General features: G+C 38.4%; 1 long non-coding RNA gene across 1 annotated transcript; it reads left to right on the plus strand.

Moving 5' to 3' along the window:
- The first annotated feature begins 3,774 nt into the window (after positions 1-3,774).
- LOC129057989 (uncharacterized) lies at positions 3,775-6,075 on the plus strand. Its single transcript, XR_008522797.2, has 3 exons — positions 3,775-3,872; positions 4,939-4,985; positions 5,294-6,075. It is a non-coding gene; the product is annotated as an uncharacterized LOC129057989 (long non-coding RNA).
- Positions 6,076-26,409: the final 20,334 nt, after the last annotated feature.

Below are 26,409 nucleotides of genomic sequence, written 5' to 3' on the forward strand. Positions count from 1 at the left end.
AGTTACAGGCCTTAGGAGAAGAGAAAGTGGCATAAAAGGATAATTTTAAGATAATGTGACAAATTTAAGCCAGTTTTGAGGACTACTGCTTTAGAAATAATTGATTTAAGATGGAGATTTTCTGGCAAGGTGGGGTGTGATTCTATGGGAATCTGGGCTGCTGGTGATCGTTCTTGTGAACAACTGTGTTGCCCAGATTGGGCTGCGGGTGGAAGGGTGGGTGGGGAGTGTGGGAAGGAAAGAGAGGGAGGAAGAGAGAGGGAGAGAGTACAAGCCTAATAGACTGGGAGAAATATAGCTATCAGAGGAGTAGAGGTCTTAATGTGTGTCAGGGCAGAGAGTGAGAAAGCTGGAAGGATAGGAAATGGGGATTGGTGGTTGTGATTGTGGTGAGGAGGGGTGAATTTAAGATGTCAAAGGTGATGACAGGGTTTAATGTGTGGATAGGGGAGATGATGGAAGAATTGGAGGGTAAGTGGAAGTCTCAGCATTGAGGATGTAGAACAATTGTGATGCACGGGTGCTGAGTAGGCTCTGTGAATGTGGTGAGAGTTGCCTTAGACTTGGGATGTCATGAAGACCACAGGCCAGGTATCAGTGAGTATGTGGAAGTGACTAGGTGATCTTTATAAACCAAGACAGGCATATAATCTGGAAATAGCCCAGGGAGTAAGATATTCACATCTGAGACAGAGATTGTGAGTTGACTTTCCATATCTGCTCTTACTTAAAAATATAAACAATTTTTAGCTGAGCACATGGCCACCCAGAGAAAGACTACATTTCCCAGACCACTTTGCAACTAGTGTGGCCATGTGACTAAATTCTGACTAATAGAGTATAAGTGGATGTGGCACATGCACCTGACACAAAGCCTCCTTAAAGAGAGAAAAAACAAGCCCTTTGTCTTCTTGCTAACTTCAATATGTTTGTGCTCTCTTGTGAAGTGCTAGCCTTCTTGTACCATGAGGCAGAAGGCCCTGCTGAGGATGGTGGACCAGTAAGATAACAGTAACCTGGGTTCCTCCTGAGTTTGTGAAGCCCACCCCAAGGTATTTTTTATTTTTATGTGTGAGAAAAATACATTGTTTTATCTTCTAAAGCCATTGCTATCTTGGGGATTCTGTCACTCACAGACAAACTAATCCACATGTCTTGGATTGGGAGGAGGGAATAGTTGGAATCAGCAGGGGAATAGGCAGTATCTCTAAGAGGCAGTCAGATTTCAGTTTAAGTCAGAAGTTGGAAACAGTATTCTGAGAAGAGCTATAGATGCTTAAGGGCTGTTTGACTTGGAACAAGGCTATCAGAAGGTACAATGGAAAGGTTTGGAGGGCAGGGAGCAGAGGAAGATGGTTGCTAGGGTGAACAAGGATGAGGAAGAGAGTTTGGGAATGCATAGGTAGGAATTTACATTTTTGGCAGGGATCAAAGGAGTGGGGATGTGACGCATTGGTGGTGGAGGCTAGTCTTCAAGATTCAAGCAGATGTTTGATGTAGTTTGTATCGGTCCAGATGCATATGTGGAGGAAAGGCCTGTTGGTGCTGGAGCCAGGGCAGCAATAGGCCCTGGTCTAAAGGGACCCCACAATAAACTGTCAGATGTCCTGCTAATATTTCCATTAATAAGACTGGGCACACTATTCGAACAGGAAGTAAGAGTAGTCTACTGTCCATCATTCTGAGACAATCCATGGTGGTTTCTGATGATCTTTACTTTTTCTCTAAGTGCCCATGGGCCATCTCTTTAAACATCAAATTCAGGAAATTTCCTTTGGATTTGAGATTTTGAGCTGTACCTGTTCACTATCTGGACAGAACTGGGTCTCTTTATTACCTATTTCTACATGTATGTTCCAACATCACATTGTCTTCATTACCTGTGATCGTTACAAACAATTTGTGATTTTCTGTTCCCCCTAGAATTTTCTTCTGCATTTCTTGCATATATTTAGAATCTGCATTTTATTTTGCTTATTCAGCTCTTATCTTTGAATAATCTGATTTTTTTCCAATTTATGATGGTTACTTTAAATTATTTTCTCACATTTACTCCCAGCTCTTCTACCAGTTTGGTGATACATTCGCTTCTTCATCTGTAATTCTTATTAACACTTTGAGACTCCTTTACATCAATTTTGTCTTTATAATTATAATGGAACAAGGGTTTTCTTGACTTTTCTTTTTTGGTTCCTGATGTATTCAAATAGAATATGACTTTGATATTATGGAATGGATAGAAAGTGGTGGAACAAGAAATGAATAAATAAACATGGTATAATAAATGAGAAGAGTTTCTTCTGCAAATAAGAAAATAATTATCTACTTAATTTTTGGTACTGGTTTAATTATTTTTGGTCCCTATGTATGAATGAATAGACATAATAAATAGTTCATAGAGTAAAACTTTTTTTTCCTTTCTAAATGCTTAAGAAAGGATTCGACTATCGGCATGCAATTTTACTAAATAAATGTGAGTGAATGACATAGGAATGATTGAACTCTGGAAAAAATTTGAAAAATTGAATAAAGCCTTGTAACTTAGCTTCTGGATTGCCAGAGACATGATATAATCTTGGGGAAAACATTGTGTGCATAAAGATCATAATTAGATTTGCTAAACCAAGTATCTAAAGGATTGGCTGAAAAATCCTCCTGAACCCCAGGCTGGTGGAAATGAACAGGTCGTCGGGAGACTGCTGCCCTGTGGTTAACCACTTACGGATTAGGTTCTGGATGTGGTGCCTGTTAGAGCAGTAGAGTAATTATGCATTTCCTGTAAGACTGGGATTCTTGAGAGCATTCATTAGCTCTTAGACAGTTTCTTCTTTGTGAAGAAGAATAAACAAAAATAGATTTTACATTAAAAATATTGAAAACGAAATATTTATAGAAAATATGAACATAAGCACCATTAGCATTCCCAAATTTCATTTCTCATCCTTGTCAACAGATAGATCTGACTTGTCACTCAAAATCCCTGCCATATTGTGGCCGCTTTGTATGCTTGGCATTGCTTTGCTTCTTATCAAAGGAATTTTAAAGAGGATGAGGCATGTATCAAATAGCAACTCCAACAGTTGCTATCAAAACAATAAGAAATTATTATTATATCATTATTCTGGCTTGTCATGGAATTTTTAACGTTTAAGAATTTTTGTTTTATAAGATTATGGCGTGGAAACCATAGTTAATATATTAAAATAAAGGTGGCCGGGAGTGGTGGCTCACGCCTGTAATCCCAGCACTTTGGGAGGCCGAGGTGGGTGGATCACCTGAGGTCAGGAGTTCGAGACCAGCCTGGCCAACATGGTGAAACCTCGTCTCTACTAAAAATATAAAAATTAGCTGGGGATGGTGGCAGGCGCCTGTAATCTCAGCTACTCAGGAAGCTGAGGCGAGATAATTGCTTGAACCTGGGAGGCGGAGGTTGCAGTGAGCTGAGATTGCGTCATTGCACTCCAGCCTGGGAAACAAGAGCAAAACTCCATATTTAAATTAAAAAATAAAATAAAATAAAGGCAAAAGTTGGAAGGACTTTTTTAAAAGGGTAGTATGCAGTCCATCCATTGTGATACTGTGCTCTCAGATAAAATACAGTTGAAGACATTTAATTCTCACAGTGAAAATTAGTAAGAGTGTAGCTGTTTTTTTCCCCCACATGGGAGTTTGGTTAAGCATAGGAATACTTAGAAATTTGTATGCACTTAGATCAAACAATAAAAATTATTTACTCTTAGCTAATCTAGTTAATTATTGCTTTATGTTTGGTGCTGAAGCTGTTGGATTCTGTGGGGCTGGAGACAGGGAGTGAGAGCAAAACCATGAACTAGGCCACGTGACAGAGCACAGGATGGAGCAAGAGATCTCAAGTAAGTGAAAGGGAGAGGGTGCAGGTGTGATGCAAGGGGATGAGAGAGTGAGCCAGGGAGGGTGTTGGAAGCAGGACGAGAGAGAAAGAGGCAGGAGACAGAGAATGGGAGACAGGAGACAGAGAAAGAGATGGGAGACAGATGGAGATAGGAGACAAGAGAGGCAGGAGACAGATAGACAGAGAGACCGTAGGCAGACAGACAGAGAGATGGGAGACAGAGACACACAGAGAAAGATGCACACACAGACAGAGAGAGGGACAGAGAGAGAAAGAGACACACTCAGAGAAGAACAGTGAGAGAGAAAGAGAGACAGGAGACACAGACACACACAGAAAGACCCATGTAGAGAGACAGAGGGAGGCACGGAGAGAGACAGAGACACACACAGAGATACACAGAAAGAGACAGTGATGAGAGAGACACTACCAGAAGATAGAGAAGAAGAGAGAATGGCTCACAGAAAGAGACAAACACAGAAAAAGAGAGACAAAGACAGATAAAGAGATACAGAAAGAGACACGGAGAGACTGAGACACAGAGAGAAAAAGAGAGAGAGAGACACAGAGAAATAGTGAAGGTACAAAACAAGCATTAGAACCAGTGGGGAGGGACAGGGAGAGAGAGAAAAATGGGCAGTAGGATGTCAGGTCTGAGGAGGTCATGTGTTTGTGATGGCGAGAGGTAACTGCTTGAATTTCCTTTGTGAGTTATCACCGCATAAAAGTAAGTTTGTTGAACGTTAGTTATTGAATGGAAAATCATTTGAGAGACAAGTAGCGAATATACCCTACGGGTTAAATTTCTTTAGTTTCCACTTAGTCCATGTTTTCAGATCCTGAATTAGGTCCTAAGCCACATTAATCATTACTTAATATTAATATGGAGATGAGTTTACTCTGTTGTAAGTCCCAGTTTCAATCAGTAAGTAATTATGAAAATCAGCCTTAAAGATGCTGTGAAAGGGTGTTACTTTCCAGGCAATAATTAAACCTCTGAATATCCCTGGGTGGTTGATTTTTTTTTCTCTTCTTAGTTGTCTTTTTCCTAAACTTACTTTCTGCAGGTGGGAAAAGATAACAAGTTGCTGACTGAGGGATTCATTAGTTGCGGGTAAGTAAAGGTCTCATCAAGAGCAGAAGGGAACAAACAAAATGTTTTAGAGCTCAAGATGAAGAAAAAGAAAGATCAGCTGCTTTTTCCTGGCCCAAAGGAAATAATTTTTTAAAAGTGTGAATAGAACCTTTAAAACTCCAGTTGTTTTTATAGGAATTTTTTTGAGCCGCTTCTCAAAATGTGGAGCTAAATCTCCATTCTCAATGGGAGGCATCCAAACGTGCTTGCCAATTTCAGTTTCTGGCCAGTAGTAAACAGGTGCTCAAAAATAGTAACACATTATTATTATGCATAAAACTCCCTAGGAGCTGTGCATTATTAGAGAAGTGGATCCTGAAAGACTTGTAGGCACGCTGCTCCCATGGCACCATGCGCCACTGTCTTCTGCGCCTGCCGTCCACCACCATCCCCGCAAAGAGAACCTCTCCTACTGGAAGTGCAGGACAAAGCCACTTTGAAAGTCCTTAAAGTATGAGGCCTTCAAGAATGAGATGCAGACAATGGGAATCTTCTTCAACTTTTTATCTGCTTAAATTGCAGTCTTCCCAACAGGATGCTAGGAAGGAATATCCTTTTGTGTACACCATACCTGGAAACACATTGTAGAGGGAAGTAGGGTTGCCAGATAAATGCCAGGACACCCAATTAAACCCAAATTACAGTAAATAACAACTAAAAAATTATTTGTTGTTTTTCTGAAATTCAAATTTGACTGAGCATCCTGTATGTTTATTTGCGGAACTAGCAACTCAGGGAGAGTCACCTCCGTTGGGGACTGCTGGGCCCTAACAGTCTCAGCCGGGTAGGAGTTAAATGTGCCATCCTTAGACTGTAACATGTTCCTCTGGTCTAGGATCCCTGTACTTTCTTTTGGAAGATAGGGTGGATGTAACCGGGCATAATTGTAAAAGAAAGAAAGCAGAGTTTTTGGATTCAATATTATCAGAGATTTATACGAAGTTACAGAGTAGGCAATAAAAAAATCTTAAATACATTCAATTGCTTTAGCAGCTTTGGGAAAAGTCAATGGCTGTTGATCCATCAGTTGGAAATATGAATGTGCTTGACCCTAAACATCAACAGATTTTTTTGGGGTATTTTTGTCATTCCATCATGTACTCAAATGATTTTTAATGCATAGACATACAGTGTATTTAGTGAGGAAATAGAAGGTAATATAATAGAAAAATAATCATTGAGTAGAATACTACACTTTTTTATTACTTTGGGCAGTATCTTTTAAAGATCTTGCAAATAAAAATTGTGAATAATTACTTACTTGTTATAACTGTCTTTTGTTCAGTTTTTGAGGTGGAAAATCCTACGAGATAATAGACCCAGCTCTCATGTGCTCCCTGAATGATTTCAGCACACCTTTTTGAGCAAGTGCCTATGTTTATACATTCTGAGTTCAATTTTGAATCTCTAAGACCTAAATTTTCTGAAGTTTCTCTAACTTTTACATTCTTAGACTGAATTTGATCCATGTTGTTGAAATCTGCTTTCCCCACGTGAGTTGTATAGGATATGACCAAGGAGATTTTAAAAAATGGCTTTGGGCCGAGTGTGGTAGCTCATGCCTGTAATCCCAGCAGTTTGGGAGGCTGAAGAGGGTGGGTAACCTGAGGTCAGGAGTTCGAGACCAGCATGGGCAACATGGTGAAATCCTGTCTCTACTAAAAATACGAAAAAATTAGCTGGGCGTGTTGGCAGGCACCTGTAATCCCAGCTACTCTGGAGGCTGAGGCAGGAGAATTGCTTGAACCTGGGAGGTGGAGGTTGCAGTGAGCTGAGATTGCGCCATTGAACTCCAGCCTGGGCAACAAGAGTGAAACTCTGTCTCAAAAAAAAAAAAAAGAAAAAAGAAAGAAAAAATGGCTTTGGTTTCTTGCATTGCTTCTGTAAGTTAAGCTTATCTATTGCATGAGTACATTGGAACTTTGTTTTATGTATCTACTTATGTATATATACATGTGCTTTTTCTTTCTTTTTTTTTTTTTTATCATACTGCCTTACAGTGGAAAGTTTAAGACAAATGCATGATGATGGGACTTTGATGCACTGCCACATCCTGCACTTTTACAAGGCTCCCAAATACCTTTCCACATATTGAACTGTCACAGTAATGATCAGTGGCTTAGAATGCTTCCTGAATTCCTGACCAGCTGCCAAAACAATTGCTTAAGTAAATGTTTCCTGATGTCCAATGACCATTAACACCCTCCATATACAACTGTTGATGAACTGAGCTTTTGAAGGTCTATTGCCCATTCTTAGTGAAATCTGCAAAAAAAAAACACAAGCTTTGCTGTTGTGGCCCATTGGACTAGGGAGGATAGGTAAATCCCTTCAGAGAGGGACAGAGGCACTTGTTTTAAATCTGTTTCTTCACAGACCAGAGTAGGTCTCTGAACTGCCAGATAAATGCCAGGTCACCCAGTTAAACCCGAATTACAGTAAATAACAACTAAAAAAATTGTATGTTGTTTATAATTCAGATTTTACTGAGCATCCTATATTTTTATTTGCTAAACTAGCAACTCAGAGAGAGTCACCTCCATTGGGGACTGCCAGACCCTTACAGTCTCAGCTGGGCGGTAGTTAAATGTGTCATCCCCAGGCTGTGACAAGTTCCTTGGGCCTAGGATCCTTGGTCCCCTCATGGTAGGGTCACAGCAGGGCCAGCAGGAGGCAATCCGTGTTCTGAGATCCTCATGCCTGGAACCCAGTGGAACTCTAAGACTGTCAAATACCACATTCTCTGTATAATGAAGTAAGTCCTAATAACCAGGAGGTAGCTAGGTCTGTCTCGGACCTCCAAGAGTTCTCAAAAACTTTGTCCATGGCACCGGGGCAATGCCTGGTCTAGGGTCAAATGCCTCCTTTTCTAGTGGGCTGAAATTCATGAATACAGGTTTTAAACCCAGAGACCTTTAAAACCTTGTTTGTCCCAGAACTGAAAATAGAACTAGCACTTAAGGTGAGACTATTGTCTATGATATTGACTATGATGAGAGTTAGACCATTCGTAAGCTTGTTGACATAGCAGTGTGATATTTAAAAACTAGGCAGCCAGGGGCTTTGGTTAGGAAGTGGTTTTCTGGGGTCACACAAGCCTCACAGAGCTGTTCTGGGCAGCCCGAGGGGTCTCATCATTGTTTCAGTGATGCTGTTCTGAATGAGCAGTTTGTCCTCATCATATTCAGTTTCATGTTTTTGTTCTAAAGAGAACATTTATACCAACTTATTTCCTTTTAGGAAAAGATTGATTTTTGATGCTGGCCAGGGGCAGCTGGGGAGGGATGGGCTGTGGTAGAGCACATGATGGTCTAAACTGGGTCATCCTGTATTTTCAAGTTATCATCAAACATAGCCCCTTGTCTTTTGGTCCCAGGTGTAACCCCAGAATCCTTCTTAACTCAGTGTTCAAAGCAGTCACTCCTCATCACTTGGCATTGGCTCATGAATTGATGCTGGTTTGACACTTTTGGTTTGGGAGGATTATTTTTTCTCCTTCCTTCTTTCAAAATTAGTATTCAAAAGCAGCCCCTTTTGGATCTTCTAAAATCATAAGTTAGGTTGGTATCCTTTGGCTTTGACCAAAAAAAAAAAAAAAAAAAAAAAAGCACGGGCTGGAGGCAGAAGCGTCCGTTTGCCTCTGGGTATGGGGCATTGTTTTAGTAGGGGTTGGCACAGAGGACCTTTGCTTTTATCCTCTGGATCCCCTTGCCCTGTCACCAATGGGTATGGGTCCTAAGACTGAGCTAGAGGACCTTTTAGATTTACCTTCAAAGAGGGTTAACCAATCAATGCTCCTGTGCTTGGACAAGATTAGTTCCTTCTCATCAATCCCTTCAACTCCTCCTGGTCTTTATGAACCAAGTCTGTCTTATTTATGTGGACTTGTTAAGTTGGTGGCTTTATGTAAGCTATTGTAAAAGGCTAAACAAATTCACCTTTGAACTTATGTTTTAGAATCCTCTTTTAAAAATTATCATGCAGGCTGAGCTGTGAGTGACCTAGAATTCCAAGTGTAAGAAGCAAAACAAATTTTTAAAAATCTGCTTCCTGTCTGTGCTAATATAACCCAGCCCCTCCTGCCGTCAGCCCTCTGTGGCATTTTTAATCCACCTCTTGTTGCTGGAACCAACCCTTGTCAATGTTCTAATCTTGCAGGTCAGAGCTGTGTCTTCAGACAGTCAGAATGCATTTACTTAAACAATAGACCCTCTTGTTGTCAGTTCTGCTGCTTTCAATAATTTACCTTGACTTGATATTCACCAGTGTGTGCCGTTGGCAAAAGAGGCATACCTCCAAATTCAGCTAATTACTCAGCTATTCAATATCAGCACTACTGAAGGGAACCTAGCCATCTCCATGAAGGGGTGCTTCTCCGCCAGAGCCAGCCTCCAATGTAGCAGGTGACAAGGCAAGCAGGAATGAGCCCAAACCAGGGAACATCTGGAACCCTCAAGGGAACTGTGAATGCTTCGTTTTTCTCCAATAGAATCCCCTTCTGCATCCCTGTATTGAGCAACTGCACACGCCAAAGGCAGAAAATAGAAAGGAATTGGGGTGGGACATCACAGCCCTAAAAAGCCCTAAAAGACACTGAATTATGAATTTATAGTAACTAGTGAAAATGCTGTGGCTTGAGTAATGCTTGGCAAATCATCATGTATAGTTGTGCCTATTGATCACTGCCCAAGGGCACCCAGCCAAGAGCTGAAGGGGGGCCAAGATCCACCTCATGTGCTGTCTGGCAAAAGGCTATGTTGGCCTGGAGCAAGGGAGGCCCTTTCAAATACTCCCACAGGCACCGTCCTCTCTCCAAACCTTGAACACAGCGGGGCTCATCTGCCCAGAGTGGGCACTATTTTCATTTGGACAAAGGTGCCATATGGGCTAGTGGGGCCCTGATGCTTACAACCAGGTCCTCAGAGTAGGTCAGACTTTTATGTGAACTCTGAATGCATCTTGGCCTCAAGGCTCAGAAAGACAGGCTCTCAATGAGATCTCAGAGGTAGGAACTCCAATGGCTTGAGATGATTTCAGGTGGTGCCCACTCAGCACATGTAACCAGTTACTCTCTTTTTAAAACTCTTTCAGTCCCATTCATTAGTTAAGAAGAAAGTAAAGTATCCATTTGTTAAAAAGGGGATATCAGCAAATGGTAGAGATGCCTTAATTAGACATACCAGCCACAAAGAGAGAGCTGCACGTAGACCCAGAGGCTTCTGGGAAATTCCATAGGCATTTACTCACAGCTTTAATATTCATTGTATTTCATTTTAGAATTACCTTCTCCCTTTACCAAGGGCTACTGGCTTCCTATTTAAAGAAGTAAAGGCACATTGAAAAGATAAATTATTATATAAAATGAATGAATCGCTTTAAAAAAGTAGTTCGTAAACAATAATGATGGGCCACCTTCATTGTTTTAATCAAATCCAGGTTACTACTGGCACAGCTGAATTTAGGAAACAGTGAGTTAGTGTAAAGAGACACAGTGAGATGGAACTATTGAGAGTGAGGAAGAGAGGCCTCCACAGTAATACAGGATTCTGACAACTTCTGCTAAGAAGCAAATAAAAGGAAACATTTGCACTGTTGTTGGAGGGATTTGGGGTTCAGATGCACAAATATGCCTGTGTGTCTGTTGTTTGTATACTTGTTCCATAAGCAAAAGCTGAGGAATCAGTTTGGGGATTTTGAATTCCTGAGGGTGGGACCAGAAGATGTAGGAGGGAGGGCAGCTATTTGGAAGTCAAGTGATTGGCCCCATATTTTTTCTGCAAGGAAGAGTTTGTTTTTTTGTTTTTGTTTTGAGACAGAGTCTCTTTCTGTCACCCAGGCTGGAATGTAGTGGTACGATCTCAGCTCACTGCAACCTCCACCTCCTGGGTTGAAGCAATTCTCCTGTCTCAGCCTCCCAAGTCACTGGGATTAAAGGTGCCTGCCACCATACCTGGCTAATTTTTGTATTTGTTTTGTAGAGATGGGGTTTTGCCATGTTGGCCAGGCTGGTCTCAAACTCCTGCCCTCAAGTTATCCACCTGCCTTGGCCTCCAAAACCCACCATGCCCAGCCAAGGAAGAAATTTCCAGAAAGGGAACACATCTATTAATTAATACTTGACTCAGGGTCCTTTTATATGTCCCTCTGTGTCCGTGTCCTTCACTGTCTCTCAGTCTTCCCACACATGAATGTACTCCTATGTACATATACACCACCCAGTCCACCTGTGGTTCAAATCTGCTGTCTCCCTTGAACTGTTTCCTGCAGAAGTCATGCTGTATCGTGACAGGCATGACAAAGGGAACTCAAGGCATTGTTTTCAGTCCTCTTTAGATGAAATAACACATTCAGCAGTTGGCACAAACATGGTGGAGATGAGTGCAGTGAAAGTGTTGCATGGTATCTAGTGGCAACGTTAACTTATGTTTACATAAAGAAGAAAAGTGTCCTCTGATATAATCTCAGAAAACTGCTGCCACAGGCTTTTGAAACAATTAGTTTAGACTATTTCACAGAGCATTAAGCTTAACAATGTCAGTCTGTTCCTAAATGCTGTTCAAGAAAATTTTTGCAATGAGGCCAAAATTTAGGTTGGCAAAGGGCACCCTCAAATAGGCAATCTCATCTTATTATTTATAAACAGCTTTTTTGAGATACAATTGACCTACAATAAACTGCACATATTTAAAGTGTACAGTTTGCTAAGTTTGGACATATGTAGTATAGATCTGTGAAATTATCACCTCAATCAAGATAATGAACACATTCATCACCCCCAAATGTTTTCTTGTGCCCCTTGGAAATCTCTACTTCCCACCCATCTCTGCCTGTCCTATTGCCCAGGCAGGGAAGTACTTTCTGCCAGTATAATTTGCATTTTGTCTGGCTTCTTTCACTCAGCATCATTTTTGTGAGATTCATACACGTTGTGCACATCTTTTTTTTTTTTTTTTTTTTTTTTTTTTTTTTTGCGACGGAATCTTGCTGTCTTGCCCAGGCTGGAGTACAGTGGCATGATCTCAGATCACTGCAATCTCTGGCTCCTGGGTGCAAGCGATTCTCCTGCCTCAGCCTCCTAAGTAGCTGGTATTACAGGCTCACGCTGCCACACCCAGCTAATTTTTTATATTTTTGGTAGAGACGGGGTTTCACCATGTTGGCCAGGCTGGTCTCAAACTCCTGACCTCAAGTAATCTGTCCACTTCGGCCTCCCAAAGTGCTGGGATTGCAGGTGTGAGCCACCGCGCCTGGCCGTGTGTATCATTATTTTTACTGCTGAATAACAGTCCATTTTATCATTATGCCCACAATCTGTTTATCCATTTGCCTGTTGATGGACATTTGGGTTGGCTTTAGCTTTTGAGCTATTACAAAGAAAGCTCGTATGAACATTTGTGTACAGATCTTTGTATGGATATATATTTTCTTTTCTGTTGGGTAAACAGCTAGGAGTGCAATGGCTGGAACATTTGGTAGTTGTGTAGACAGTGTTTTTCAACCATTGATACAATTTTATGTTCCCACAAGCAATGTATGAGAGTTTTAGTTACTCTGCATCCTCACCAACACCCAGTGTGTTAGCTATTTTATCTTGTGGGTTTAAGAGATAAAATGGCTAACATACCGTGTATTGGTGAGGTTGCATCTCCCAACTGAGTAATGATGTCAAACATTTTTTATGTGTCATTTACCATTTATATACCATTTCCTTTGGTGAGGTGTCTACCCATTTAAAAATTTGGGTTGTTTTCTCATTATTTGTTTTGAGCATTCTTATATATTCTGTATGCAAACTCTCTATCAGATAGATACTTTGCAAATCTTTTATTATAATCTGTGGCTTGTCTTTTTATTCTCTTAACAATGTCTTTCAAAGAAATGAAGAATTAAATATTGATGAAATTTAATTTATCGAAATTTTTACTGGATCTTGCTTTTAGTGTTATATGTAAGAAATCTTTGCCTAACCCAAAGTCATAAAGATTTTCTCCTATATTTTCTTCCAGAAGTTTTATAATTTCAGGTTTTACTTTTGTGTCTATGATCCATATTGAGTTATTGTTTTTCTTAGTTTAAATTTAATTAAGAAAGTTTAAAATTTATAATTGACACATAATTGTGCATATTTATAGGGTACGATGTGATCTTTCAATGCATGTATATATAGTGTAAAGATCAAATTGGGATAATTATCATATCCATAACTTTAAACAATTATCATTCCTCTGAATGGTTCAACTTTTTGTGAATATACATCCAGTTGCTCCAGCACCATTGCTGAAAAGTCTATCCTTTTCTCCATTGAATGGCCATTGCACATTTGTCAAGAATCAGTCATTCGTATATTTGTTAATATATGTCTATTTCTTGACCCTATTCTGTTCCATGGACCCATGTGCCACCCTTGTCTTGATTACTGCAGCTATGTGATAAGTCTTGAAATCAAGTAGTTGATTTGGCTATTCTGGGTCCTTTTGCATTTTGATATGGATTTTGGAATAAGAATCAGCCTGTTGCTTTCTACAAAAAAAAAAGCTCACTGGGATTTTGATTGTATGGTATATATAATGATTAAGGGAGAATTGCAATTTTAATATAATAATATGTGTCTTCCAATCCATGAACAATGCAGTAACTCAGCATTTATTTAAATTTTCTTTATGCTGTTTCAGCAATGTTGTGTAGTGAGTAATTCTTTCACATTATTGTCAGATTTACCCCTCAATGTTTCCATTTTCTGTGGTATTTATAAATAATAATGGCTGAAAAAATTTTTAATTCCTGATTGTTGCTGGTATGTAGAAATACAATTGATTTTTGTGTATTTCTCTTACTGCATCCTACAGACTTACTAAAGTCATTTAGTAGTACTAGTAGCTTTTTTGATGCTTCCATCAGATTTTCTACATAGATTATTATGGCATGCTCCAATAAAGATAGTTTTACTTCTGTCTGGATGGCTTTTGTTTCTTTGTCTTGACTTATTGCACTGGCTAGATCCTCCTGTGCAATACTGAACGGAATGGTGAGAGCAGACATCCTTGTTTCTCCTCATAAGGGAAAGCATTCAATCTTTCACTATTAAATAGTATATTAACTGTAGGTTTTTCATAGATACTCTACTCTGTCAGGTCCAAAAATCCCATTCTATTTGTAGTTTGCTGAGACTTTTTATTGGGAAGGGATGTTGAATTTTGCCAAATTATTTTTCTGTGTCTCTTGAGATAATCATATGGTTTTTCTTTTTAAGTTTGTTAATATGGTAAATTACATTGACTTTTTTTCATGAATTTTAAACCAACCTTGCATTCCTGTAGTAAAACCTATGTGTTCATAATATATTGTTTTATGTATTGTTAGATTCAATTTGCAAAAATTTTGTTTTGAATTTTTGCATCTATGTTCATGAGGAATATTGGTTTGCAATTTTCTTTTATTATGATGTATATTTCTGCTTTTAGTGTTAGAGTGGTGCTGATTTCATGGAATAAGTTGGAAAGTATTTCTCCATTTTAATTTTCTGGAAGTTTATATACAGTTGGTATTATTTCTTCCTTACATTTGGTAGAATTTGCCAGTGAAGACATCTTGGTCTGGTGTTTTCTTCATGGGAAGATTTTTAACTACAAATACAATTGTTCTAATAGATGTAGGGCTATTCAAAGGTTGCCAGTTTTTCTTGAGTAAGCTTTGGTAGATTGTATCTTTTAAGTATTTTTATATTTAATCTATGTTTTTGAAGTTACTAGTATAAAGTTGTTTATAATATTCCCTTACTGCATTTCTAATATCTGTAGAATATGTTGTGTTGTCAACTGTTTCCTTCTTCCTTTTTGATATTGATAATTTATGTTTTTTTCCTTATTTTCCTAATCAATCTGTATAGAAAGTTATGAAATGATTGATCTCAAAGAACCATCTTTTGGTTTTGTTTATTTTCTCTATTGTTTTTCTGCTTTCTATTTTATTTATTTCTGCTTTGTCCTTTTAAATTTTGTTTCTTCTGCCTATTTTGGGGGCTAATTCCTCCCCTCTTTTTCTTACTCTCTTAAAGTAGAAGCTGAGGTAATTGATTTGAGAATGTTTTTTTCAATACCAATACAGCAATCCCCCCTTATCTGCAGGGGATATGTTCCAAGGCCCCCAGTGGATTCTTGAAACCGTGGATAGTGCGGAACCCTATATACACTATGTTTTTCATTATACATACACACCTATGATAAAGTTTAAGTTATAATTAGGCACAATAAGAGATTAACAACAATAACTAATAATAGAACAATTATAAGAATATACTATAATAAAAGTTTTGTAAATGTGGTCTTTCTTAAAATATCTTATTGTGCTGTACTCACCCTTTTTCTTCTTGTGATGATATGAGGTGATAAAATGCCTATATGATGAGATACCACAGTAATCAATCTGATAACTGAGAAGGGTACTAAGTGACTAATGGACAGGTAGTGTACACAGTGTGGATATGTGGGACAAAGCGATGTTTTACCTCCCTGGTGGGATGAAGCTGGACCGTGTGATATTTCATCACTCTACTCAGAACAGCATGCCATTTAAAACTTATGAATTGTTTACTCCTGGAATTTTTCATTTAATATTTTTAGATCACAGTTGACCACCAGTAACTGAAACTACAGAGAGTGAACCTGAGGATAAGGGGGGACTACTGCATAGATATTTAGTACTACAAAATTCTTCCCAAGTGCTGCGTTAGCAATATCCCACAAACTCTGATATGACATGTTTTGATTTTTATTTAATTCAGAACAATTTTAAATTTTTTTTTAAACTTCCTCTTTGATGCCTGGTTTATGTAGATGTGTTGCTTCATTTCCAAATATTTGGGGGTTCCCTAGCTATCTTTCTGTAACTGACTTCTGGTTTAACTCTATTATATTCAAAGAACATATTTTCTATGACTTGCATGTTTTAAATCTATTTACCTGTGTTTTGGCAGAGAATATATTCCATCTTGGTAACTGTCCACTTGCGTGTAAAAATAATGCATATTCTGCTTTGGAAGGGTGGAGGGATCTATAACTGCCAGTTAAATCAAGTTAATTGATAGTATATCCTTACTTATTGTTTTTCTACTTGTTCTATCAATTATTGAAAGAGGGGTATTTACATTTCAATTATAATGGTAGATTTATTTATTTCCATCCCCTTTGATATGGTTTGGCTGTGTCCCCACCCACATCTCATCTTGAATTCCCATGTGTTGTGAGAGGGACCCTGTGGGAGGTAATTGAATCACTGGGGCAAGTCTTTCCTGTGCTGTTCTCGTGATAGTAAGTCTCATGAGATCTGATGGTTTAATAAAGAAGAGTTCCCCTGCACAAGCTCTGTTTGTTTGCCTCCTGCCATCTATGTAAGACATGACTTGCTCCTCCTTGCCTTCCACCATGATTGTAAGGCTTCCACAGCCACGTGGAACTGTAAGTCCATTAAACCTCTTTCTTTTGTACATTGTCCAGTCTCAGGTATGTCTTTATCAGCAGCATGAAAACAGACTAATACACCCTTGCAGTTCAATGAGTTTTGTTTACATATTTCAAAGCTCTGTTTTTAGGTTCATAAATGTTTAGGATTGTTATATCCTCTTTATCTTTATGAAATGGCTATTTTAATCCCTGAAAATCTTTGTTGCCCTCAAATATATACTGCCTAATGTTCATGTTGTCACTCCAGTTTGTTTGTTGACTAGTGATAGAATTGTGAATCTTTTACCTTCCTTCTATTTTTAACCTGTTTATGTTTACATTTAAAGTGTGTTTCCTATAAGCAGCATATGATTGGATCTTTTTTAGTTAGCTGACAACTTTTGACTTTCAGTGCGGGTGTTAGAACACATATTGAATGTTATTTTTGATGTGTTTAAGTTTTTCATCTTGCTATTTATTTTATAATCACCCCCTTTTGTTCTTTGTTCCCCTTTCCTTACTTTTCTGGCTTCTTTTTGTTTGAGTTTTTAAAAAAATAATTCCATTTTAGCTTGTTTATTGGCTGATTAGTTATGCCTGTTTGTTTTATTTTAATGGTTACTTTACAGTTTATAGCATACATCTTTAACTTACCATTGTCTACCTTAAAGTGATATTATTTCACTTCACTTAGAGTATAAATTCCTTCTCCCTGCCCCTAGCCTTTATACTATTTTTTTGTCGTCATATATTTTACTTGTACACATGTAAGGGTCCCCACAATACATTATTATTTTTGTTTAAACAGTCAGATATTTATTAAAAAGAGTTAAATAATAAGAAAAAATATTACGCATTTATCTATGTGGTTACAATTTCTGGTACTTTTCATTCCTTTATGTAGATTCATATGTCCACTTGGTGTCAGTTTATTTTAAGTTGAAAGACTTCCTTTGATAGTTCTTTTGGTGCAGATCTTAAAGTTTTTGTATCATACGTCTGAAAGTCTTCATTTCACTTAGGTTTTTGAAATACACGTTAGGTTGATAGTTTTTCTTTTTTCTTTCAGCACTTTAAACATGTTGTTCTGCCATCTTCTTGCTTGCATTGTTTCTGATAAGAAATCTGTTGTCCTCCTGATCTTTGTTCCTCTGTGCACGATTTGCCCTTTTTCTCTGGCTACTTTTTAATTCTTTTTTTAATCACTGGCTTTGAGCAGTTTTATTATTGTGTGGCTTGCTGTAGTTTTATTCATGTTTCTTGTGCACAAGGTTCATTTACTGTCTCAAATCTGTAAGTTTATAATATTCATCAAATTGGAAACATTTTAACTTATGTATCTTCAAATATTTTTTCTGTTCCCCGTTCTCAGTTCTTAGGATAATTCCAATTACATGTAGTATTTTAGGCTGCTTAAAGTTGTCTTTCAGTTCACTTATGTTCCCTTTATTTATTTATTTATTATTTATTTTTTTGAGATGAAGTCTAGCTTTGTCACCCAGGCTGTAGTGCAGTGGCATGATCTCGGCTAACTGCAAACTCCGCCTCCCAGGTTCAAGCGATTCTTCTGCCTCAGCCTCCTGAGTAGCTGGGATTACAGCTGCATGCCACCATGCCCAGCTAATTTTTGTATTTTTAGTAGAGATGGGGTTTCACCATATTGGTCAGGCTGGTCTCGAACTCCTGACCTCAAGTTATCCACCCATCTCGGCCTCCCAAAGTGCTGGGATTACAGGCATGCGCCACCGTACCTGGCCACATTCTTTTCTTTTAAAAAGATTCTTTTCCTTCTCTGTTTTATTTTGAATGGTTTCTATTACTATATTGTGAAGTCATCTCATCTTTTGTTCTGCAGTATCTAATTAGCCATTAATCCCATCCAATGTATTTTTTAACTTAGACATTGCAGGGTTTTTAAATTTGCAAATGTTTGATTTGGGGCTGTACTTTTTTATATATATTTCTACTTAACTTTTCAAAATATATGGAGTACAGTTATAATAGTTTCAATGCCTTTGTCTGATAATTCTAACATCTGTATCTGTTCTGGGTGGTTTTGATTCATTTTCTCTTTTCATTATGGTTGCATTTTTCTGCTTGTTATCATGCCTACTAATCTTTGCTTGGATGCCAGATATTGTGAATTTTACTTTGTTGGGTGCTGGATATTTTTGCATTCCTGTAAATATTCTTGAACCTTGTTTTAGGATGCAGTTAAATTTCTTGGAAATTTTGACATTCTTTTAATGTTTGCTAGGCAGGATCATAGCAGCATTTAGTCTAGGGCTAAGTACTCCCCAATATTGAGAGAAGTCCTTTCTGAGTACTGTATCATAAGACCTATGAGTTATGAGGTTTTTCAATCTGACTACTGAAAATGGCAACCTTACTTATTATGTAATTCCATTTTAATGTAAAAATATACATAGATTAGGTATGTGTTTCTCTCATTTATTCAGTGACTGTTTTTTGAATATGGACAATGTGAAAGATATCAAATATAGAATAGCAAATAAAACAAAATCTTTCCTCTCAAAGAGTTTATATTCTATGTCTGGAGATAGACAATAGTTCTATATCAGGTAGTAATATGTACTTTGAAGAAAAATAAGGCAGAGTAAAAGGAGAGAACAATGGGGAGTGGAATAGGATGCAGTACTTTATATGTGTCTGGGAAGAACTCTCGAAAAGGCGATATTGAAGCAGAGACTAGAATAAAGTGAAGTAGCGTGGCTGGTAGCTATCTGGTGGAAGGACACTACAGGTAAATGGAATACGAAGTGCTGAGGTAGAATAATAGGAGGAGAGCATGGTCTTAGCATTCGCGAGGATGGGCAAGGAGGCTAGTGTGTTGGGGTGTACTGAGAAAGTAAGGGAGAGAATAGTAGGAGGTGAGGTCAGAGGGACCCCCAGGAGGATGGGGGGATCATGTAAGGCTTTGCTGAAGGTGGTAAGAACTGTAGATTTTATTAAAAGGGGGATGGAAACCATTTAGTGGTTTTGAGAAAAGTAATGGCATGACCTGACTTACCTTTTTAAAGGGTACCTTTATTGCTTTGTGGAGAATTGACTGTAGGTAAAGGGTAGAGCAGGGAGACCAAGTTGGAAGTTACTATAGTCTTCCAGGCCTAAGGAGTTGGTAGTGGTGAAGGTGATGAAAAATCAGTCTGATTTGGGATATATTTAGAAGTTAGAGCTAGCAGGATTTGCTGATGAATTAGATGGTGGGTTGGGGGTAGGGAGAGAGAGAGCTTAAGAGTGATTTCAAGGTTTTATTATTGTTGTGTGTCTCTTCATCTGACATTTACTGGGATGGAGAAGATTGGGAGTGGAGAATTAGAAGTTCAGTTTTGACATGGTGAGTTTGAGATTTTCTATAAAGTGTTAAGGAGGCAGTTGGACACACACATCTGAAGTTCAGGGGAAAAGTCTAGCCTAGAGACATAAATTTGAGTGTCATCAGCATATAGAAGGCATTTAAAGGTTAGGTCTGGATGAGACCACATAGAAAGTAAGTATAGATAGAGAATGAGAGATGACTAAAGATTGGGGTTGTCCAACATTTAAAAGTCAGGAAGATGAGGAAGAGCCATTAAAGGAGACCAAGAAGAAATGGCCAAACAGGCACGATGAGATCCAAGACAGTGATATCCTAGCAGCCAAGAGAAGAAAGTGTTTCAAGAAAGAGGATGCGATATACTATGTCAATTGCTGCTCAAAGTTGAGGAAAATAAGGTCTTAGAACTAACTTTGGGATTTGACAATGTGGAAGACATTGGGACCTTGACAAGGGCAGTCCAGTTGAAGTGGTAAGAATGAAAGTCTGATTGGAGTGGATTCAAGAGAGAATGGAGGAGAGGAAGAGGCAACAGTGAGCATAGGCAGCTGTTGAAGTTGTGTTGTAAAGGGGAACACAAAAATGGGTTGTAAGGAGATGCATGTCTGACTGACTTAGGTGTCTTAGAGGAGATATGAAAAAAAGTCCCCTGTAGTTACCTCTGAAAGACAGATTGAGTGGACCTTGGTATGGAGAGGATAGAGGAAAATTGTACTTTGCCCTTTATAACTTTATATGCTGTTTGATTTTTTTTCCCAATCAAGTTGCAGTGCTCTTGTTCAGATGCAATCCTCACAAGGTTTAATATGTGAAAATACATATAAGGATAGAATATGGTGTACATAGTATGTTTAGGTTAAACAAACAAAAAGCTACGCAAAGAAAAGACAGGAAGAAATGCATAAAGCCTTAAAATAATATTATATGGTAGAAATAGAATGAGTTTTGGAATCTGGAAGTACTTGGGACTAAAATCTGGCTCCCGTATACATCCCTTAATGTCTCTCATCCTTGGTTTCCTTTTTTGTAATATGTATATAAAAATACTACCATCATTAATGGTTAGTATGAGGTTTAAATGGGATGACTTAAATGTTAAGTGCCTGAAAATTAGTAGGTTCTTGGGCCATTATATTATTCCTTCAAACTTTTTGTCTCTTTTAAAAGGGACAAAAATATTTATACATTACCAGTATAATTAATTATTGAAAACGAACTGGAACAACTGTTGCTGAAATGTTAGCAGTGTTTGGTTCTAGGTGATGGGAATATAACTGATGGTTATTTTCCATTCAGTATAGTTTCTGTGTTTGTAGAACCAATAAGCGAAAATCAACATAGAGTTCCTTTAAATAGAAACACCAGGTGATATGTATTTTTTCTGCCCAGTTTACTGACTTGTTGAACAGGAGAAGAAAGCAGATAGAAGGTATAGTAGGAGAGGAATGAAAGTTTACATGGTACCTACCATCGGCAAAATCAGGTGGAGAAAATGGAATGCATCAGAAAAATAAATTAATGAAAATGTGTTTTTATTTATAGATATCCTTTAAGGTTTCATCTGCTCCCTAAGTTGTACCTCAGCATGGACCTTTAGATTTGTAAGGAGGTTGGCTTGTAAAGACAGTCTTAGTTTTTCTGTTGTCTTTGTGTCATTATTTACAGAGTTCCCTTTCACTTTCAGAGGTGTCCTAGTTTGGATGTTGAAGTGTGTGACCCCCCTACTTAAAGGATGTGGAACGCTTAAAAGTTTTCAAAGGACTCAATAATGCTCTTGGATGGTTTTTCTCAAAGATGTGTGTTTTATGATGGGGAGAAGGATAGAAGGCCAATGAGACTGAAAGGATATCAAGGTCAACTTTTAGATGTAAAATTCTGAGATGAAGTCAAGAAAGATAAATAGCATTTGAGATGGGAAGAGACTCTACTGCAAAGTTTTCTGTCCTGGCTAAGTGGGCAGTATAAGGTTGGGCTCTTCATATATATCGGGGGAACAATATTAAGTGAAATACATTGCAATCTGTAAGGCGCTATTCAAATGTAAAGTGCTTTCATGTGTATATGCTGTTCCATTTGAGTCTCACTATAGTCTCTAGTGGGTTTTAAAAAAATAGATCTAGAAATTGCTAGTAATTGATTGATCTGGGAATAAAACCCAGATTTCATGCTGTTTTAATTGGAACAGTCATCTGGCACCTTCTCCACACTCTCTGGGTAGGGCTTTTTCTGACTACCACAAAAACTGAGTTCAGTTGGCTCCCTGGAGTGAGCTGCATGGAATTTTCAGGAGATGAAATTATCTTCACTACATAAAGTGCCTTTGCTATGTAAGGTATTGACAAGATGGTGTAGAGTTTTGGACTGAAAACGCTTGTCTATTTCTAAGATGGAATATTAGGTGGTTGACAACTGTTAGATTTGGGTATGTGCCATTTATCTTGACATTGGACATTCCATTCCTTCCTCTTTCCCTCTGAAAGCTCAATAAAGCAAAGGGAAGGGAATCTGTGGACAGAACTTCAAGGGCTTGACCTGATACTAGTTGAGGCTCTTGTTTGGTACTTTACTCACATACCAGCCTCTGAATTAAGGATTCAAGTATGGAATTTAAGAATTGAAAAAAGAAATAAGAGCTTATAGCCAATCACTCTTTCAACTCTTTTTCTGAGTACATAACCTTTGGAGAAAAGTCTTATCATTATAAGTAATGCTTTTATCTCAATGCCAAGTGGTGTTTCATTTTGACCTAGGAATCTAGGATATACATTTCTTTTGGAAAAGTGTTAGCATTTTGTGCCGCTGAATTAAATCACTCATGATAAAGGAAACCCCCAGTGCAGTTCTTCCCTGCTATCCTAAAACCATATCAAGACCCCACATATCTGAGAGAAGGAAATTGTACCTTAAGGCTTAACATAGAAGTCATGAAGACTGATTTCCATTAGAGCTGGGCTGTCAGCAGCCTCCAGATTAAAACTGTTGGGAATGTTGAAATTTCAAGTTCAGTGTTAACATGAAGGGGGTTCACACACTACTGTTCTAAGGGCTCATCTTTAGTGATAGATACAGAGACAGGAGATTCAAGTGTTCTTAGGAAAACCCAAGCGTTCTTCCATCCTAAGCCTTTTTGGCTTTCATTTTAACATCAGCCAGTCATTGCCAAGACTATGTTTGAAAGGACTAATTCTAGCTATTTCAAAGGATCTTCTTTTGTCTAATGTTCTTAGAGAATCATGTAGTATTCTATTCTGTGATATTTTAGATATACCATAATGACTACAGATATCAGTGATCCTAATTTTTCCCCTAGTTAATGTCAACATGGACTTGTGGAAAGAAAGCTCATAAAGCTGGGAGGCAATCCTCACTATAGTGATTTAAATTATTATTATTATTTTGAGATGGAGTCTTGCTCTGTTGTCCAGGCTGGAGTACAGTGGCACAGTCTTGGCTCATTGCAGCCTCTGCCTCCAGGTTCAATTGATTCTCCTGCCTCAGCCTCCCAAGCATCTGGGATTACAGGCGCTCGCCACCACATGCAGCTAATTTTTGTATTTTTAGTAGAGATGGGGTTTCACCATGTTGGCCAGGCTGGTCTTGAACTCCTGACCTCAAGTGATCCTCTCGCCTCGGCCTCCTAAAGTGCTGGGATTACAGGTGTAAGCCACCATGCCCAGCCTACAGTGATTTAAATTAAATATTACCACTAATTAGATAAGTTGTTTAAACTTTTGATGCTTTAATTTCCACATCTGTAAATGGAAATTCTAAGCAGTTTTCTATCTACCTTATTGGGATGTTTTCATGGTCAAATGGATGATTAGATGTCAGATCCTTTGAAAAACTAGAATCCTGATTATAGTAGAAACTTCGAATGCTTACCCATGTCTGGTTTCTCTTCATAGGAAGATTCTTCTTCCTGATTCCCCTTGCAATTGGACAGGTCTTATGATTCTTGCTGGCCATCGAGTTGTGCTTGAACATGAGCCACTTTTGAGCCAGATCACTTAATTGCTTACGTGAGACATGTTAAGACTCTCTTCCTCTGCTGTGGTGATTGTGGAATTGTTTAGAGTTGGGAATGATTTACAGTTTAGAGCTATCTGGAAGCTAAGACAACACGTGGAAGATATTTATCCATGAGGGGTGACTAGACCCACTGTAGGCTTTGAGGAAGCAAGAAGTAGACCAATATATCAGTCTCCTCTTATCCATGGTTTCACTTTCTGAGGTTTTGATTATCTACAGTCAGCCTCAGTTTGAAAATATTAAATGGAAAATTCCAGAAATAAACAATTTATAAATTTTAAATTGTAGGCAGTTCTGAATAGTGTGACACAACCTCTCACTGTCACGAGTCATTTCTTTGTTCAGCATATACATGCTTTATATGCGACCTGCCCATAGGCATCTTGGTTATCAGATCTACTGAGACCGTATTGCAGTGCTTGTGTTCAAGTTAATAGTAGCATAACATTATGTCACAAAGCCTATGTCATTTACCTCATTCCATCTCATCATGTAGGCATTTTATTATCTCACATCATCACAAGAAGGATGAGTATAGTACAATAAGATATTTTGAGAGACAGCCCATATTCACATAACTTTTATTACAGTACATTGTTATACTTTTTCTATTTAATTATTGCTTTAAATATTTTATTGTGCCTAATTTCTAAATTAAACTTTATCATAGGTATGTATGTATAGGACAAAATGTAGTATATGTAGGGTTTGGTACTATCCGCAGCTCCAGGCATCCAGTGAGCATCTTGGAACGTCTCTGACAAAGATAGGGGAGAACTACTGTACTGTGTCAGATCACTGAGATTGAGAGGTTGTTACATCAGCAGAACCTAGCCTAACCATACTGCTGTAGGTATAAAGAATTCTTAAAATTGTTAATTGTGATTATTAGTGAGATATCTCTTAACCCTCTGCTAAATTTATTACTAATTTGCTGTTGTGCCATTTTCTGACACCTAGTAGATATGAATCTGACCACTTTGACTCTTTTCTCATCCCCCCACACCCAAGAATCTCTCATGTCCTGGAAGTAACCTGAAGGAACAAACCGTATTAGCAGTCATGACATATTGGCAGTTACAACATAAAAGGATGGAAGCTAAATTCAAGAAGTACTGTGCCTGACATATAATGGGCACTCAGCAAACATTTATTGACAATAGGAAGAGAAATTGGCTGACATGCGGCTGTTACCAGTGGTTTCATGTGGCAAAATCTAGTAAATGTTTAGTTCTCATCTTCCTTGACCTTGTAAACAGGGTTTGGAGCTTTTCATCACTCTCTCTTTCTGAAAACTCTTTGATCCTTGGCTTCCTGGACATCAGAAGCTTCTAGTTTCCCCCCATCCTAGTAGCCACTGCTTGGTCTCCTTTGCAGAATCCCCCTCTTCCTAATATCTAAATACTCTGGTGCCCTAGAGCTCAGTCTTTGGGCCCCTTCTTCTTTACTTGAATCTCTCAGTCATGTCTGCTGTTTTACTACTGAGTAATTTCCTTTATTGATTTATACATTCTCTTTTATATGGAGAGTAGTAACCCTCAGTTTATCCTACATTGCTGATAATTTTCCTCATTTATTAGATTTTTACTTTATAGTTTTTAATATACTACATATTTATTATATTTATAGTTTTTCATAGACAATGTACATTTTTATATAATCATATATGTCATTCATCTTTTTTTTTTTGAGACTTTTTGAGTCTCCCTCTGTCACCCAGGCAACAGTGAAGTGGTTCGATCTTAGCTCACTGAAATCTCTGCCTCCCGGGTTCAAGCGATTCTCATGCCTCAGCCTCCTGAGTAGCTGGGGCTACAGGCGAGCACCACCACGCCTAGCTATTTTTTATATTTTTAGTAGAGATGGGGTTTCGCCATGTTAGCCAGGCTGGTCTCAGACTCTGGATCTCCAGTGATCAGCCCGCCTCAGCCTTCCAAAGTGCTGGGATTACATGTGTGATTTACTGTGCCTGACCTCATTCCTTTTTTTTTTTTTTTTTTTTTAAGGCTTTTGGAATTAGTGTGGCATTTTGGGGATTTGTCAATGTGTGAAGTGGTTATGCTTAATATATGTGCCTGGTCTGTATATTAAAGCCACTTTCCTTTGTATAGCAGGACCTTGTTGCTCATCTGTCATTTTTGTCCATGTTCTTTGGGTTATGTAGCTATATGGTGAAGGGTCAAGTTGTTCCAATTTAGTCTTGCCAAATTATCCTTGTTATTATAATAATCATCTATTGCTATGTAACAAAGTACTTCAAAATTTAGTGTTGTAAAGCACCAATAATCATTTATTATCTTTCATGGTTTCTCTGAATTCGGGAATTCAGAATTGGCTTGGCTGGGCAGTTCTGGATTAGGGTCTCTCACCAGGTTGTAGTCACATCTAGGCTAGGGCTGTGGTCATCTGAAGGCCGGAGGAGTTATTTCTAAGCTGGCAGTTGGTGTTAGCAAATTGGTCCTTCTCCATGTGAATCTCTTTACAGAGCTGTTTGCGTGTCCTCATGATGTGGTGCTTGGCTTTCCCCAGAGCAAGTAATCCAAGAGACCAAGGCAGAAACTCCAGTGTCTTTTATGACAGCCTCAAAGTTCCAGTCATC

The sequence above is a fragment of the Pongo abelii genome, chromosome 11 (assembly GCF_028885655.2).
Source record: "Pongo abelii isolate AG06213 chromosome 11, NHGRI_mPonAbe1-v2.0_pri, whole genome shotgun sequence".
NCBI classification, from domain to species: Eukaryota; Metazoa; Chordata; class Mammalia; order Primates; family Hominidae; genus Pongo; species Pongo abelii.